This window comes from Bos javanicus, chromosome 22, assembly GCF_032452875.1.
Source record: "Bos javanicus breed banteng chromosome 22, ARS-OSU_banteng_1.0, whole genome shotgun sequence".
In the NCBI taxonomy this organism is placed as follows: Eukaryota; Metazoa; Chordata; class Mammalia; order Artiodactyla; family Bovidae; genus Bos; species Bos javanicus.
In genome coordinates this window covers 5,646,434-5,665,160 of record NC_083889.1, presented here as the reverse complement: position 1 = coordinate 5,665,160, position 18,727 = coordinate 5,646,434, and the positions used below count along the sequence as shown (strand labels likewise).

Here is an 18,727-nt window from a genome sequence, read left to right as displayed (position 1 = left end):
CTTCCTGCAATGTATCATTCAGTGAACTAGATACATAAGATTTACTTTACAGACTCCTTGATCAGTGATTCTAGGAAAACTAGACACACAGACTTTCTTCTTTAAACTTGAAATGCCCTCTTCCCCATTCTAGAGTAGCATCTGGTATAATCGTATTCAGCTTTGCACTTTTTTGACCAAACTTCTAAAATTCTCAAATTCCATACTGACAGGTGGCTCAGTTAAGTTCAGTTCAGTCACTCAGTCATGTCGGACTCTTTGTGACCCCATGAATCGCAGCACGCCAGGCCTCCCTGTCCATCACCAACTCCCGGAGTTCACTCAAACTCACGTCCATCGAGTCGGTGATGCCATCCAGCCATCTCATCCTCTGCCGTCCCCTTCTCCTCCTGCCCCCAATCCCTCCCACCATCAGAGTCTTTTCCAATGAGTCAACTCTTTGCATGAGGTGGCCAAAGTATTGGTGTTTCAGATTCAGCATCATTCCTTCCAAAGAACACCCAGGACTGATCTTCTTTAGCATGGACTGGTTGGATCTCCTTGCAGTCCAAGGAACTCTCAAGAGTCTTCTCCAACACCACAGTTTAAAAGCATCAATTCTTTGGTGCTCAGCTTTCTTCACAGTCCAACTCTCATATCCATACATGACCACTGGAAAAACCGTAGCTTTGACTAGACGAACCTTTGTTAGCAAAGTAATGTCTCTGTTTTTGTATATGCTATCTAGGTTGGTCATAACTTTCCTTCCAAGGAGTAAGCATCTTTTAATTTCATGGCTGCATTCACCATCTGCAGTGATTTTGGACCCCAAAAAATAAAGTCTGACACTGTTTCCACCGTTTCCCCATCTATTTCCCATGAAGTGATGGGACTGGATGCCATGATCTTCGTTCTCTGAATGTTGAGCTTTAAGCCAACTTTTTCACTCTCCTCTTTCACTTTCATCAAGAGGCTTTTGAGTTCCTCTTTACTTTCTGCCATAAGGGTGGTGTCATCTGCATATCTGAGGTTATTGATATTTCTCCCAGCAATCTTGATTCCAGCTTGTGCTTCTTCCAGTCCAGCGTTTCTCATGATGTACTTACTCTGCATATAAGTTAAATAAACAGGGTGTCAATATACAGCCTTGACATACTCCTTTTCCTATTTGGAACCAGTCTGTTGTTCCATGTCCAGTTCTAACTGTTGCTTCCTGACCTGCATAAAGATTTCTCAGGAGGCAGGTCAGGTGGTCTGGTATTCCCATCTCTTTCAGAATTTTCCACAGTTTATTGTGATCCACACAGGTGGCTAGAACCTAACAATTCAACTTGTATTTGATGATTAAATATTTATTTTCTAAAACCAAAATGGACAGTATTTCCTGCCTTATTTGGGTATCTCTGGTGTTCTGTTACCTGTCTTTACCTGCCTGTAAGCTTGTTAATTCTGGTAGGCATCAAACCATGCACCAGCGTTTCACAAGACCAGAGGGGTGGTACTGTTAGCAGGAAAAAGTCTTCACATGTAATATTAATTTAAATATGAATTTAATTAATTGGCTTCAGCCATGAGAGAAAAGAAAATCTGTATTTCTACTTTAGATGTTATTTGAACTAAGTTTTTTTCAGATGCCATTACTGTGTAGTTTATTGATTCCTACCTTATCATTTGTGGCCAAAACATCAGCCACCTGGTCATCCACTAGATGTCAGTGCATCCCCGCACTGAAGATATTGATAAAGTATCCATCTGGGGTCAAAAAAACATCTGTCTTCATGAGAGGTCATATCCTGCCTGCCTCTTATTGGCATGAGAGATGCCATGACAAGACCAGCTTTCCATTATTTTCCCTACAGGACAGGCTCAGATCACTTTTATCACTGGGTGGTTGACATCTGCAAACTCTGGTCTCAATAACCACTTGCTTTCTTCCTCCTTGTTAAGCATGGCCGTCTGCAGTTGGATTTGGAGAGATAATCAATGCTTTGTTTTGCTGCCTGAAATAAATGACACAAAATTAACCTGAATGCCAGGATCAGGTAATACACATATTAACCTGTCTGTCAGTCTGATCACTCACCTAGAGCCAGACATCCTGGAATGCAAAGTCAAGTGGGCCTTAGGAAGCATCACTATGAACAAAGGTAGTAGAAGTGATGGAATTCCAGGTGAGCTATTTCAAATCCTAAAAGATGATGCTGTGAAAGTGTTGCACTCAATATGGCAGCAAATTTGGAAAACTCAGCAGTGCCCCCAGGACTGGAAATGGTCAGTTTTCATTCCAATCCCGAAGAAAGGCAATGCCAAAGAATGTTCAACTTATGCACAATTGCACTCATCTCACACACTAGCAAAATAATGCTCAAAATTCTCCAAGCCAGGCTTCAACAATACATGAATCATGAACTTCCAGATGTTCAAAATATATTTAGAAAAGGCAGAGGAACCAGAGATCAAATTGCCAACATCTAATGGATCATCGAAAAAGCAAGACAGTTCCAGAAAAACATCTACTTCTGCTTTATTGACTATGCCAAAGTCTGACTGTATGGATCACAACAAACTTTGGACAATTCTTACAGAGATGGGAATACCAGACCACCTGACCTGCCTCCTGAAAAGTCTGTATGCAGGTCAAGAAGCAACAGTTAGAACTGGACATGGAACAACAGACTGGTTCCAAATAGGAAAAGGAATACGTCAAGGCTGTATATTGTCACCCTGCTTATTTAACTTATATGTAGAGTACGTCATGCAAAATGCCAGGCTGGTTGAAGCACAAGCTGGAATTAAGATTGCTGGGAGAATATCGATAACCTCAGATATGCAGATGACACCACCCTTATGGCAGAAAGTGAAGAAGAATTAAAGAGCCTCTGGATGAAAGGGAAAAAGGAGAGTGAAAAAGTTGGCTTAAAACTCAACATTCAAAAAATGAAGATCATGGTATCTGGTCCCATCACTTCATGGCAAATAGATGGGAAAACAATGGAAACAGTGACAGACTTTATTTTTCTGGGCTCCAAAATCCCTGCAGATGGTGAATGCAGCCATGAAATTAAAAGACATTTGCTCCTTGGAAGAAATCTACGAGCAACCTAGCCAGCATATTAAAAAGCAGAGACATTACTTTGCCAACAAAGGTTTGTCTAGTCAAAGCTATGGTTTTTCCAGTGGTCATGTATGGATGTGAGAGTTGGACTATAAAGAAAGCTGAGTGCCAAAGAATTGATGCATTTGAACTGTGGTGTTGGAGAAGACTCTTGAGAGTCCCTTGGACTGCAAGGAGATCCAACCAGTCCATCCTAAAGGAGATTCGTCCTGAGTGTTCATTGGAAGGACTGTTGCTGAAGCTGAAACTCCAATCCTTTGGCCACCTCATGGGAAGAGTTGACTCATTAGAAAAGACTCTGATGCTGGGAAAGATTGAAGGCAGGAGGAGAAGGGGACGACAGAGGATAAGATGGTTGGATGGCATTACTGACTTGATGGATATGAGTTTGAGCAAGCTCTAGGAGTTGATGATGGACAGGGAAGTCTGGTATGCTGCAGTCCGTGGGGCCGCAAAGAGTCTGACACAGCTGAGTGACTGGACTGGACTGATAAGTCCTCTGAGTCATCTGTAATGACCCGCAGAGTGGACCTTTGCTCTCCCGATTGTTACAGCCATGCTGCCTACTGTCACTTGTATCTGAAACCCCTGAGACTGACAGCTTCCTTCCGGCTGTACAGAAGGCACAGTGTGCGCAGTGCAATACAGCCATGTATCCTTGCTTCATACAAGCAGGTATTTAATCAGAGTGTCTTTGGTGCAGTCTCTGGCATTCACGGTGGTGAATAACTAAGGGTTCAGAAACTCTCTGCGTGGGAACAGTTGGGACTGACAGTCTTTGAATCCTATCTGTTTGAGTTAAAGGTGCATTTGCCAAAGCATCCTCTAAAGAACATTGGTCCTGTAGGATGTGACTGGATGGTACTGAGAGATCTAATTGAGGACCTGAAGAGGATTCCATGAAGCACTCTGCAGAAACCCAAATCAAACATGTTTCTGTGATATAGAACTTCCAACAGCTTTAGTGTCTTATGTGCATTATGAATATGCAAGAAGACGTTACCGTGTACAGAGTTTTACCACTTTAAAAAAAAAAAAAAACCTTAGAATAATTATTTGACAGCGTATCTTGCCAAACCAGTTGATTTTGAAGTGTGAAAAAAGACTAACAGACTTCTGGACTATAATCAGGAAATCGTCTCACATTCCTCGTTCATCTTTCTTTCTCCTTTCTTCCTCCTCATATACTGAGGACATATTATCATTCCGGCACTATTCAGGAACAATGTAATAAGGGAGGTGCCGTACACGGAACAAAGGGAATTAGTGGGGCTTAGTTTTTCCAGTAACGTATTAATATCATCTTTGATCTCGGTGCATTTTACACTTAAAAGATTTTGAAGTCCACAAGCGCCCGGAAGAGGCCCCAGGCACCGCCACTGGACACACGGCTCATGGGGGAGGGGTAGCCCCTCTGTATTCAGAGGGATCTTTTCCCCTTGCAATACCATCGTTTAGTGAGGGGTCACAGGAAAGAGACTTCGCCAACAGGAATCAGACAGGCAAATTCAGACTTGCTGGCACGACGGAGACAAATGTCTGAAACAGAATTAAGTGCTCTAAAGAGACTGGCTTTTAAAAAAGCCACACAAAGAGGGATGTTAGAGGTAAGAACCACGGTTAAAATGCAGAGAATTGAAAGCCTGCTCAGAACTCACAGTGTCCAGTGGGAACAAAGCCTTAAAGCTGAGAGAGTTTCTCGTTTGATGCTTCTCTCTGGTGTGCAGCAACAGAAGGTCTCAAAATGCCTACTGAGGCCTGAATGAGGCAAACCCCAGGCTGCTAAATATAGATGCTGCAAGATCGAAGCTGGGCCTTCCCTCTCCTAGGAAGGTTTGCATAGTGGGCACCGTCTGCCCTCAGATCATCAGTTTACCCCCAGAGTCCTGTCCTGGGGATCGAGAACTCTCCTGTCTTGGCTTAGCACCGATTTCTAGCACTTTCTCATAGAAGTGCAGAGAAGGTGGAATAGGGGTGTGGAGAAGCAGTCAGGTCACAGCGTTGTCTTTGGGAGGACACTGGGAAGATGGCTGGGTCATTAGAGTGGGCTGCTTAGTGGAGGGATGACAGAGTGTCTTGACCTTTAACCAGTGCCAGGGAATGTGAGGGTAAAGTTAAGGCTTTGATAGGCGTTCATGTGTAAGCCTCAGCTTGAAGTCAAATATCGCTTTTAAAAAACTTTCCTTGGAATAATGGTATACCTATAGAAAGTTTGGCATAAGTGTAAATCTTGATGAATTTTCACAAACTGAAATGTACCCTTTTCACTAGTACCCAAGTCAAGAAATAAAACAGCACCAGGGCCCCAGAAGTCCCCTTTCACTCGTTAACCCATGCCAAGAGCAACTACAATCCAACTTATAATAGTGCAGATTAACTTTTGCCTGTTTTTGAACTTCCTATAAATGGAACCTTGCAATTTGTGCTCATTTGTATATGGTCTCTTTTATTCAATGTTGTATTTGTGAGGCTCGTCTTTACTGTGGAAATTGGTCATTCCCGTGGGTGTAGAAATTTTTATTGTGTAAGTTGGTAGCCATGTATTCACCTATATACTGTTGAAAGGCATGGCAGTAGGTACAGTTCAGGGCGATGGGAACAGTGCCATCACGACCATCCTTGTACGTGGCTTCTGGAGAATGTGCAGATGGGTCACGTTGCTTGAAGTGTTCAAATCTGTTGGCACAGAATCAGTGGGATCTGACTAGGGAAAGTCCATCCTTCACTCTCTCAGATCCCACTCCCTAGACAAGTCCAAGGATAGCAAAAGCTCAGAACCACCAGCTCGCAGAGGAAAAGCAGAGGCTGTAGTACCTCTGCCTCTAATGCTCCTCCCAGCTGCCCTTCGAGGTGGCGTCTGCATCACCCACCCTGCGTCTGGCCACGGGAGACGTGGTCTCCACGTTACAGAGCCTCCACCGTCCAGGGCGATCAAGCTGACTTGCTGGCAGGACTGGTTCTTGCCGTGTATGCACAGATAGCCTTGCCTGCCCCAGCCTCTCCTTCTCCTGCCCATGAGCCAGGGCATCCAGATGGGATGAAGTTTGGGCGCCACATCCTCACACAGTGTTCATAACCAGATATTCTCTAGTCTGTGCCTAGAAATAGGCCTGCTTTACAGTCTGAGTCTCAGGTTAGATTCCCCACGATTATGGGTACCCTAAGAATTCTCTGTTGATTTTTCCTGCCACCTAGCCTCCGCCAGGGCCACATTAAATGTGTCTATACAACCTGACACTTAAGAGGATTTGGGCTTTGCGCTTGCTCTTGTTTCTCCCAGAATGCCCTTGAGTCCTCTGACAACGAACAGATTCAAAAAGGCACATGAAAGGGAGAACCCTAAAAGGATGGGCGGGGGGTGGGTGGGAGGGGGACTCCAGAGGGAGGAGATATATGTATACTTACAGCTGATTCACACTGTTGTATAGCAGTTGTAAAGCAATTATCCTCCAATTAAAAATAAATTAAAAAAAAAGACAAGAAGGTACCATCTAACTCCGTCTGCCATCAGCTCTCAGCTCTGGGCCTTTGCAAAACTGGAACATTTTTTAACAGAACAATGGATACCTGTTTTTCATTTGTATAATTAAATGGAAAAGAGATTATCTTTATGGAGATGACCTAATGTTGAATGACAGAAAGCAAATTGCAAAAGGATAATTTTTGCAACATAATACCATTTATGGGAGATATAAAACCCCAAGAAATATTGACATATTTCATTGGCAGCAGTTAAAAATAAGGCTGAGAGTGGAACATACCAGTCTCAGGATGGTGGTGACCTCTGGAAAGGGGTGGTTGTGGTGGGGTTTGGGGGGATATATTAAGTGCATCTGTGACATTGTTTGCAGAGTAATCTAGAGCAAATATAGCAGAATAGTCATGTCTCTTAAATCCTGGATAGTTGTTATATTACTTCCTGAACTTTACATTTGAAGGGTTTCATAATTTTTTAATTGAATTTTAAAAAGTCTTCTTCATATACACTTCTCCAGTGCTAAGCTGAAAATATTAAAGTAGAAAAACCAAGAAATGAAACTGTATATATAGTGTGATCCCAAAGCTGTACCAAAAAGTGGAAAGAAAGATTAAAAAACAAATCATAAAAAAAAATGTTAACAGTCATTTCCGTTGGTGTCAATAGTGGATGGTGTGCATGTGTGTGTGCATGCCTGCGTGTGATACAAAGACAGCACGTGTAGTTTTATTTATATCCTCTTATTTTCCCAATTATTGAAGGAAATTACACCCAATGTGGCATAAAATTATTTTGAGCTGAACAGTCATTTGAGAATCAAAAGATGCAGAAAGAGAGTCTGTCTGACCCCCATCCCCCTTTATTTGCCTACAAGTAGAATCTTCCAAAAGAATTCGGTTGCCATAAGTTCCCCTTCGGGGGGCAGGGTTCCTATACTGGGGGAAGATGTACTGGGGAGAATGAGAAGTTGACACTGGGAAGAGAAATTGCAGAAACAAACACTGTTAGAAAACCATCATCCCTCCCCATCTACTCTCCTGGAGTAGGATTTATCTTTGCCCAAAGTCATTCATTTTCCCCAAAGTGTCCTTCCTTCCCCTCCTCTTCTCCTATTAAGATGCTATATAAGCCCCAAATTCTAGCTACTGCTTTGAGCCACATTTTCTGGAAGCTCCCCTGTACTTACAGGAATAAACTTTGTCTTTTCTTGGGTTAATGTGTCTTTCTGGTTTACTTTGAATACCCCTAATTATTAAACATAAGTGAGGAGAGGAGAATTGGTTTTTTCCCTCACCGATATTATCTATCTAATCATTTGCCTAATTGTTAATTAGTACAAATGAGAAGTGAGGAAGAGTGGATATAGTAAAAAGGGGACAGACGTTGGTCCAGATTCAGTGGGCATTTGCTAAGCCTGGGGCTGTTTAGGTCCCAGTTCCTTGCGTTGCCTTTGCCCTGTGGGAAGTAAGGTCTACCTCCATTTCTTTCTGCCTCACTCTGACCCTCTCGGGCTCTAGAAAACTGGGACTTCCTCAGTGGCCCAGTGGTTGGGACCCTGCCTGCCAGTGCAGGGAACACGGGTTTGATCTTTGGTCCAGGAAGAAAGCTCCCACCTGCTTCAGAGTATCTAAGCCTGTGTGCTACAACTACTGAATCCCACACCCCCGAAACCCTGTGCTCTGTAACAAGAGAAGCCACCGCAATGAGAAAAGAAGCCTGCGTACCACAGCTAGAGAGTGGCCTCTACTCACTACAACTGGAGAAAGTCTGCACATAGCAGTGAAGACCCAGTGCAGCCAGAAATAATAAACGCTGGGGCACAGCTCCGCTTGTTCCAAGCTACCATTGCATTTAGACGTGGCAGAAAGAGTCCATCCATCCGAACTAGGGAATTTCATTTCACACTTCGCAGCTGCGGGCGGAGGCTGACTAATCCCATTTAGACAAGGCCTGGCACTACTGGAGCCTCTTGTTATTTGCATCTGAGTTGTGCTTCCTAAATTGCAAGAAGATATTGTCAGAAGAGGGAACCAGGTTGAGAGCAGGACCGACAGGGCTACTTTGTGGAAGGGAACGTTGCAGAAGTGGAGGACGCGTGATGTTATCAACCATCCCGGATCACGTGTAGACCTGCCTCACCGATGCTGCTGCAGCCTTGCATTTGAGGAGCTCTCCTTGACGTTCTCTGCTTTCTGGAATCTCCCTTTCATCTGTCAGTGCAGTTAGTCCCTTCCTGTATCCCCTAGCGGTGCTTCCTAAACCTTTGTGTGCAGAACACGCACCTGGGGATCTAGTTAAAAGGTAGATTCTGACGCAGCAGGTCTGGGCTGGGAACGGACATACTGCATTCCTAACATGCTCCCAGGTGAGACCAAAGCTCCTGGTCCACAGGCAGAGGCTGGAGTACTAAATGCCTATAGGACTTCTTTACTCTTTAAAACGAATACCTGTGGCATCAGTTGGGTTATTGGCAGAGAAGAATGCAGGAAAGACGGAAGTGAAAATTGATTGAGACCTACTCCTTGGAGGTAGTCAGCTCATTTAGTGCTCACGTCTGCCACTTACGTCCGTCTTTGAAGCAGAGCCCTCCACAAGGGATGGCCTTCTACCCCAGCCAAGGGTAAGTGACAAAGGTTTGCAAATTGAACTCCCAAAAGGCAGATCAACAGGAGAAAAACATTTCAGTTTTATGTGCACAGGGCTCCACAAAAAAACGAAGAGCCAAAAAAGCGGTTAGACGTGGAAGCTTATATACCACTTTAAGAAAAGGTGATAAGAGAAGGGACAAGACAAGGGAAGTCTGGGCTTCTTAGAGTAGTAAATTGTGGGAGTGTATTTATGTGTGGGGAAACTAATGGAAGATAAGGTTTACTTTAGCTAGATTTGTTTCATTCATCTTGGTGTTCAATTTCCCATTTTCTTTATGGTCACAAAACTCCCCTGGAGGAGTGATATAGGGCAGTTCTCATTTCTCAGAAGTTTTTCTGCTTTTCATCAGGCAAGAGAAGCTCTGAGAAGTTTTCTCTCTGCATCAGTTCTCAATTGTCTTGGGTTCAAAATGATCCATGTGCCAATGTGACATATTTCGGAGTGGCATATTCTGTAAGTCCCTTCACACTGAATTAATGTTTTTTAGAGGAATAAGCGAATCCCTGAACAACAATCATGAGAAATAGATATTGTCACCCAGATTTTATAGACGAGGAAACTGGGAATCAGAGTTTACATGACTTATCCAAGATCACACAGTAAACAGTAGAGACAGCATTCAACTTTGTAATTATGTTACTTCAAGCCTCAAAAATTAAAAAAGACAAATTATTAAAAGTTGTGAGTGGTAACTTAGAGAAAATATTCCTTGTTGCTGTGTTCCTCTCCCTTAGCTATGCTGATAGTATATACAAAGCTCCTTTGAGACCAGACTCTCAGTTTGAGTGTAATAATATACTTTATTGTTCACGGTATAAAGTATATCCCAGTAAAACTGGATTAAGGCAAACTTGAGAAGCAGCAGAATGTATCTCTGGGCACCTGTTTGCCCCTTTGATGTTTCTCTTGTTTCTTTTATATAATAAACACTGAACTGGGTGTCCAGTTTCCTCATTATCACCTTATACCTGTTAGGATGTCTTATCAAAAAGATAAGACATAAGTGTTGACAAGGATGTGGAGAAATGGGAACCCTTGTTCACTGTTGATGGGAATATTAACTGGTGCAGCCACTATGGAAAACAGTTTATGGAGGAGTCTCAAAAAATAAAAAAAAGAATAGAACCACCATATGATCCAACAATCCTCCTTCTAGGTGTGCATCCAAAGGAAATGAAATCACCATGTCAAAGGTCAAAAAGTATCTGTGCACCCAGGTTTACTGCAACAGCACGTGCAGCAGCCAGGGTGTTGAAACAACCTGCATGTTTGTCATGGGATGAATTGAAAAGAGAAAATGTGGTAGATCTATTCAGTAATATTCAGCCATGATAGACAAGGAAACCCTGCCACTTGCGACAACATGAATGAACCTTGAGGGCATTATGCTAAGTGAAATAGTCTAGACAGAAAGGCGAATACTGCACAGTATCACTTATATATGGAGTGTAAAAATTTTTTAAAAGTCAAACTCAGAGACAGGGTAGAATGGTAGTTTCTAGGGCCTGGAGGGAGAAGTTGGTAAAAAGATACAAACTTTTCTGCTTTAAGATGAATAAGGTCTGAAGACCTAATTGTGTAACATGGTGACTGTAGTTGACATAACACCCTATTGTATAATGGAAATTTGTTAAGAAAGTAGAACTTAAGTATTCTCATCCAAAAGAAAGAAACATGTGAAGTAACAGATGTGTTATGTTAATTAACTTGGTGACGGGGATCTTTTCACAGTGTAAGCTTTTGTCAAATCGTCACATTGTACACTTAAATATACAACTTTATCAGTTATATCCAGTAAAGCTAAAAACCCTATAGGTAGGGAAGAACTACTATAACAGAGTTTGCTGTGTGAGGTGATACTTGTATTAATTTAATTTGGTAATTATTTCACAATGTGTGTATATGTGTACACAATGTGTGTATATATTTACAGTCCAGATATGTACGGTTTTATTTGTCAATTATTCTTAAGTAAGATTTAAAAAGCTTTAAAGAAGATGATATCGAGAGAAGATTTTTAATATTTTAGGTGTGACTTTGACACTGGGGTTATGTAAAATATTTTCTTATGCATTGAAGATGCAGATGGAAATACTTAGAGTAAAATGGCCCAGTGTCAGGGATTTTCTCTAAAATAGTGCCGTAAAAGAAAGAGCTAAAGTCCAGTGAAATCATGATAATTCAAAATTCAGGCAGATGGGGGTAAGGAGCTCATTATACCACTTACTGTACTTTTGTTTATTTTTCAAAACTATCAAGAAATTAAAAACAACTGCCCAACCCTAACAGTCAAACTCCCAGGCATAAAACCCAGGGAAATTCCCTCTCAGGACTTGGTAGGCTGGCCACTGCGGCCTGGTTTGTAGCAGCAGGGCGTGGACTTGGACACAACCACCCTGCCCATTTCTGAGGGCATGCCTGGGCAGGAGGTGATGGCAGCGCAGGAGGATATGATGATCTGATCTGCAGTTGTTCCACTCTGCGACCCCGTGGACTATAGCCTGCCAGGCTCCTCTGTCCTCCGCTGTCTCCCAGAGTTTGCTCAGATTCGTGTCCATTGAGTCAGTGATGCTACCTAACCATCTCATCCTCCACCGGCCCCTTCTCCTGGTCCATGGGAGGAGGAAATGGCAAACCAGTATTCTTCCCACAAGAAGCCCATGAACAGTATGAAAAGACAAAAAGATCGGCAGTTAGAACCAGGGAATTCTGTGGGGCAACCCACAGCCATCAGAATAGATCTTAAAATAGAGTGCTGAGGTGAAAAGCAAGAAAAAGAAACATCTATACCACAACTTAATTCTTTTTTTATATTATACCTATAACATTATTTTTATCTAATATATATTTATATAAAATTTATACATACATTCATGTAAAACCACACTACATATTTCCCAGAGATACTTTAAAATTCTGGAAAATATATCCAATGCTTAGAGATGGTTGCTTATAGAGGATATGGGAGTTGATGAGAGTCAAAGCAAGTCACTGGATAAAACAAAGAAGTGGCCTCACGTGGAGTAGCGATGTCAGTGTGCCAAGCCCAACAGGATAATGACCTCAGCATTTCATGCTCCAAAAGACGCAGAAATGTCCACCCAGGGCCTCCTGAATCAAATGGGAAATAAGAGAGCTAGAAACTCCATTTTTTTCTGAGTCCTCTTAAGTGATTCTTAAACACCCACAATTTAACCTATCTTCAGGGGGACCTCCTGGCTCTAGATCACTGGCTGAAGCCAAGAACAGCAGAACGCAAGCTCTGAGGAAGCGCATGCAGAGCTCCCCTCAGTGTAAACTCCTCTTTGTGTGTGTAAATGGGAATTAGTTCTGAGAATGAGCACTATATAAATGCTAATTACTTCTGGGCCAACTTAATCTCCTGTTTACTACTGAGGGAATTTCTTTTTCAGTCCACCTGTAGAGGAGGAAAAGAATCCATTGTTCCCTTCACCAGTGTTAATTATAAGAAGAGTTAGGCATAACGCAAAACGAGAGAAGAAAGGATAATATCCAATCTTGAAGAAGTACAGAGGAACAGGCAGCTTCAGATGCTGTTGATGGGAATGTAAGCCGATACAGCTCACAAATCCTATCTCAGAATTCCCCTTTATAGGAATTTACGCTCCAGAAACACTCCTCTGAATGTGCAGGGCATACAGGTAAGAACGGTCATTTCCACATTAGATTGCCATTGGAAAAAGGAAGGAAGCAGCCCACAGCTCCTTGAATATGAGAATAGTTGATCATGTCAGAGTAACTGTTTCAAAGAATAAGAATCTCTGCATGCTGTGGGGGAAGGGGATATCCCCATCCTTCCCCTTTTAGTTCTTTTGGCTGGCAATTAAAAATTACTTAAGGCAGATGAATAGGAAAAAAAAAATCAAATTTATTATGTGCATGGAGAATTCACATAGGAATGAAGAGTTCCAAAGACAGCCAGGCAAGATGAGGTATATATATTATCTGGAGAATGAAATGGCAACCCACTCCAGTATTCTTACCTTGGAAAATCCCATGGACAGAGGAGCCTAGCAGGCCACAGTTCATGGAGTCTCAAAAGAGTAGGACATGACTTAGTGACTAAACAAAGAGAAGAAATAAGGGTCTCAGACTCCAAAGGAAAGTAAGATAATTCACAGGAAGGTAAAAAATGTTAATATTTGGCAGACAGCTGTTTGCTGGGCCATCCAAAGACGGTGACACAGAGAGAACTTTGATCAAATGGGCTTTGCTACATTTCTATCTATGACACTTAATCGTTCACTATAGTTAACCAGGAAGATAGCTACTTCCTGGGACAGGCCTCTTATTTTAAATTCTTTTAGGCAATAAGAAGCAAGTCCAAAGGTTCTTCCTGAATCTTTTACACCTCAGTTGTTTTCAGCTCAAAATAATCCGTTTGCCAAAGTGGTACATCTTACAGCGTTGTGCCCCAAACCCCGTCAGTACTAATGCGAAACATCTTTCTAAGATGTAGTCTTTCCAAGAGAGACTTCTAAGAGAAAAAAATACACGAGAGAGTACATATAAGCTCTGTTTTTTAAAGGAGAAAATGAAAGTAAAATATTTTAGCATACAAGTTGAATGTGTGTACTCTGATTTGTTTATAATGATAATTGATAAGGCAGGATATTGGGCAAGTTCCACTTTATGTATTATGTGTCGTTGACTGGAAAACACAAAACAAAAATACAACATGTGGAAGCTGTGAGTCAAGTTTATTCAGTGTTTTACTGAGACTCTAGCCGGGAGTCAGCTTCTCACAGCTCTGAGGAACTGTTCTGAAGAGGTATCAGTATATTCGTGATTTTTATGAAGGGGTTTCTGCAGCAAGCAGGAACATTTGGTAGAAGGTTGCTGCTGGTCACAAGGAACAGATGTCTTAGTGAATGGTTTCAGTGCTTTTCTAAGGATGGGAAGGTGCAAGAATGGGGTTCATAATATTTTCTCCTGAAAACGTCTAACTCTCTGAAGGCCAGATCTGACAGTTTCCCAGTGCACAGAGTGCCTCATGGAGATCTCCACCCTGCACCCCTCTCAGGGTATGTTGTAGATCAGGGTTTGCAGTGGCTCAGGACTCAGTCCTTGTAGGACTAGATGTTGAGTGACATTATTTAGCTGGCAGGACTTGGAAAATAGTTGTATGTCAGCCAACTCTGTATTATAGTTTGAAAGAAAACAACAAAGATTGGTTGGTCTCCTAGCAAATTAAGTAGAAATCTGAAAAGTCTCTACTCTCCTTTGCAACATACTATAGGGCTTCCCTGGTGGCTCAGAGGGTAAAGAATCTGCCTACAATGTGGGAGACCTGGGTTCAATCCCTGGATTGAGAAGATCCCCTGGAGAACAGAACAGCTACCCACTCTAGTATTCTGGCCTGGAGAATTCCATGGACTGTATGCTGCTGCTAAGTCACTTCAGTCGTGTCCGACTCTGTGTGACCCCATAGACAGCAGGCCACCAGGCTCCCCCGTCCCTGGGATTCTCCAGGCAAGAACACTGGAATGGGTTGCCATTTCCTTCTCCAATGCATGAAAGTGAAAAGTGAAAGTGAAGTCGCTCAGTCATGTCCGACCCTCAGCGACCCCATGGACTGCAGCCTTCCAGGCTCCTCCGTCCATGGGATTTTCCAGGCAAGAGTACTGGAGTGGGGTGCCATTGCGTTCTTCATGGACTGTATAGTTCATGGGTTTGCAAAGAATCAGACATGACTGAGCAACTTTCACTTTCACTTTTTTTCATAGGACTTAGGCACCATGCTATGAGAACACATCTTGATTAAGTAGATGTTTTGTGGTCGAGGAAGTTTACTAATAGGAAGTCACTGGCTTATGATTCGTGGAAAATGGAATTGTTTAAGTAATCAAGGACTATACCAGCAAGAAATCCAAGTCAGCCCAAGTGCTAACACATAGAAAGAGCCAAAGAGAATATAAGTTGTGCTGAAAACTGAAAGCAACTGGTTCTCGTAATAAGATCTGTAATCTTCTGATTTGGACTTCCTTGGTGCTCAGACAGTAAAGAATCTGCCTGCAATGCGGGAAACCTGGGTTTGATCCCGGGGTCGGGAGGATCCCCTGGAGACGGTAATGGCAACCCATTCCAGTATTCTTGCCTGGGAAATCCCATGGACAGAGGAGCCTGGAGGGCTACACTCCCTGGGGTTGCAAAGAGTCAGACATGACTGAGTGACTAACACTTTCACTTTTCAATCTTCTGAGCTAATTACTTTCTTTGTTGTATCCTCCACTGGAGAGCAGGGCAGGTTTCTAGAATGAAGTGTGAAATTGCTCCTGAAGCATCCTTGAGCCCTTCCCCGAGCAGGGAAAAAACCACTTACGCCAGGAGGGAAGTCGGAGTGCAGTGACAGGGAAGGAATATGGATACTTGAATTGCAGTTACCTGGGGGCATGGGTTTTTTTTAATTTAATTTTTATTTTATACTAGAGTTCATTTACAATGTTGTATTAGTTTCAGGTGTGCATCAAAGTAATTCAGTTTTACATGTGCATATGTCCATTCTTTCTCTTTTAGATTCTTTTCCCATGTGTAGAATATTAGAGAATATTGAGTAAAGTTTCCTATGATATCCAGTAAGTCCTTGTTGGTTATCTGTCTTATATATAGTAGTGTGCATATGTCAATCTCAAACTCCTAATTTAATCCACTGCCTAAATTTGTTTTCGAAGTCTGTGACTCTGTTTCTATTTTGTAAACAAGTTCATTTGTATCTTTTTTTTTTTTTTTTTTTTTTTAGATTCTGCATGTAATATCATACGGTATTTGTCTTTCTCATTCTGACTTGTGATTCACTTAGTTTGACAATCTCTGGGTCCATCCATGTTGTTACAAATGACATTACTTTATTCTTTTTTAATGGCTGAGTATATCATTCCCAGGTGATGTTAGTGCTAAAGAATCTACCTGCTAATGCAGGAGACATAATAGATACGGTTTTGATCCATGGGTCGGAAAGATCCCCTGGAGGAGGGCATGGCCACCCATTCCAGTACTCTTGCCTGAAGAATCCCGTGAGTGGAGGAGCCTGGTGGGCTACAGTCCAAAGGTTCACAGAGAGATGGACACGCCTGAGGTGACTTAAGCAAGCGCAGCATTCCATTGCATATGCACACCTTTGTCCTCTCCCCCGTTGCTGGATGTCTAGCTTGCTTCCGTGTCCTGGCTGTTGTGAATAGTACTGCAGTGGACACAGAGGCACGTGTGTGTTTTCGAGTTACGGTTTTGTCTTGATGCATGCCCAGAAGTGGGATTGCTGAATCATATGGTAGTTCGATTTTTAGATTTTTTAAGAGGCTTCCATACTGTTCTCTATAGTGGTTGTAACAATTTACATTCTCACCAACAATGTAGGAGGGTTCCCTCTTCTCTACATCCTCTCCAGTGTTTAGGTTTTTTGATGACGACCATCCCGACTGGTATGAGGTGATAGCTCACTGTAGTTTTGATTTGTGTTTCTCTAATAATGAATACTGTTGAGCATCGTTTCATGTGTCTGTTGGCCATCTGTGTGTTTTCTTTGGAGAACTGTCTTTTTAGGTCTTCTGCTCATTTTTTGATTTTTTTTTTTTTTATAGTTAGCTGTATGAGCTGTTTATATATTTTGGAGATTACTCCCTTGATCATCAGTTTATCTGCAAATATTTTCTCCCATTCTGTGAGTTGTCTTTTAATTTTGTGTGTGGTTTCCTTTGCTATGCAAAAGCTTTTAAGTTTAATTAGATACCATTTGCTTATTTTTGGTTTTATTTTCATTACTATATGAGGTGGATTCAAAAAGATATTGCTGTGATTTATGTCAGAGAGTGCTTTGCCTGTGTTTTCCTCTGAAGAGTTTTGTAACATCCCGTCTTACATTTAGGTCTTTAATCCATTTGAGTTTATTTTTGTATATGGTGTTAAAGAGTGTGTTCAAAGCACAAACTTGTGATTAGTTCGTTGTCTTTGCACCCCAAGTGAGGGCTGCACCAGACTGTAGGAAGTGGCGAGCTGGCGTTCATTATCCAGGTCTGGAGGATTTGGGGGCAATATTCATAGCCCAGGGGCTTTGTTCCCCTGAGTTTTTAGGAAACCAGTACCTTAGATGAGGCCTCAGTGAGTTCTGCCAAACAGATGTAATAGGGTGTCAGTGAGGAGAACCCAGCTCTGGGGGCCTGGGGATGAGCAGCCAGTCTTGGCTGTATCACCGACTAGCTGATAGACTTTGAAGAAATTGATTGCCTTTTTAGGCCTCATTTTTTTTATCTGAAAAATGAGACTATTAATAGTACAAACCTAATTCTGTCATTCATTAAGTAAGATAATATTAAGGATTAAATAAGGTTATGATTGTAAAGTATTCAGTATAACACCTAACAGATAATTATCACTTGATATATAATACAACTGATTCTTACCATTGCAGTTGATGAGCTAAAGCATATTTTCAGGCCAGTTTTCTTCTAGATTGTAGATTACTTTCCTATTTCTGTATAACAAACTGCAATAAATATTTAGGACCTCACATGATTTCTTTGGGTCAGGAGCTGGGAACTACTTACCTGAACAGTCTCTGTTGGGAGTCTCTCATGAGATGGTGCAATTAGAATTTCCACTGTGACTGTGGTCTTTTGAAGGCTTGGCTGGGGCTGGAGGATTGGTTGCAACATGGTACCTCACATGCTTGGCAAGTTAGGGCTTTTTCTGGGATGAGGTATCACTTCCCCACCGTGTGGGCCTCTTCATAAGGCTGCCTGAGTTTCTTCATGACATGGTGGCTGGCTTCCCCTGTGATGATCCAGGAGAGCATGGTAGAAACATCACTTTCCTTTATGACTTCGCCTTGGAAGTCACAGTCATCACTTCCCCAATGTCCTATAGGTTACATAGGTCAACCCCGCTTCATGTGGGAGGAGACTATATAGGTGTGAGTACCAGGAGGCAAGAGTCCTGAGAGCCAGGATCTTAGAGGCTGGATCTCACAGACCTTAAGCCTTCCTTGGACCATATGAAACTCTAATTCTCACTTGACCAGCATCCAGACAGTGGAGGCTTCTTGACACATGAAGATGGAAGTTTCAGGAGTAGAAAAGCAAAAATAACTTATGATACCCTTCTTTAGGGTATTACAATCCAGGAGGAAAGGTGGACATACATATAGGAAGTCAGGGCAGGGAAAGGGGTACTTATGAATCAGTGTTTTAGCTCTTGGGTGGGTAACAAGTAATAACCACAATCACAGCATTAATCAACACTTATTGAGCATAATCTTTGTGTAAGAATATACTAAGTCTCTTTGTAGTAGTTTGTTTAATTCAACTCTGTAAGGGAGCAGGGGAAAGTACTATTATCCTATTTTCCAGATAAGGCAACAGAGACACAGAGAAGTTAAGTAATAGCCCAGGGATCGCACAGAATAAAATTAGATGAGATTTCTGTCCCAAAAGACTATCGCTAGAGTCCATGTTCTTAAGCCTTATATGTATCAATCTGGGTTCAATCAGGGA

General features: G+C 42.1%; 1 long non-coding RNA gene across 2 annotated transcripts in view; it reads right to left on the bottom strand.

The window, feature by feature from the left end:
- Positions 1–18,009, bottom strand: part of LOC133234997 (uncharacterized) — a 43,213-nt gene extending 25,204 nt beyond the window's left edge. Inside the window, exon 1 of one of the 2 annotated variants that reach the window (XR_009732390.1) lies at positions 17,783–18,009. This is a non-coding gene — a long non-coding RNA (uncharacterized LOC133234997). Of the gene's footprint in view, positions 1–1,642; positions 2,008–17,782 lie in introns of those variants that run through there. The other variant, XR_009732391.1, reaches the window with a different exon arrangement.
- Positions 18,010–18,727: the final 718 nt, after the last annotated feature.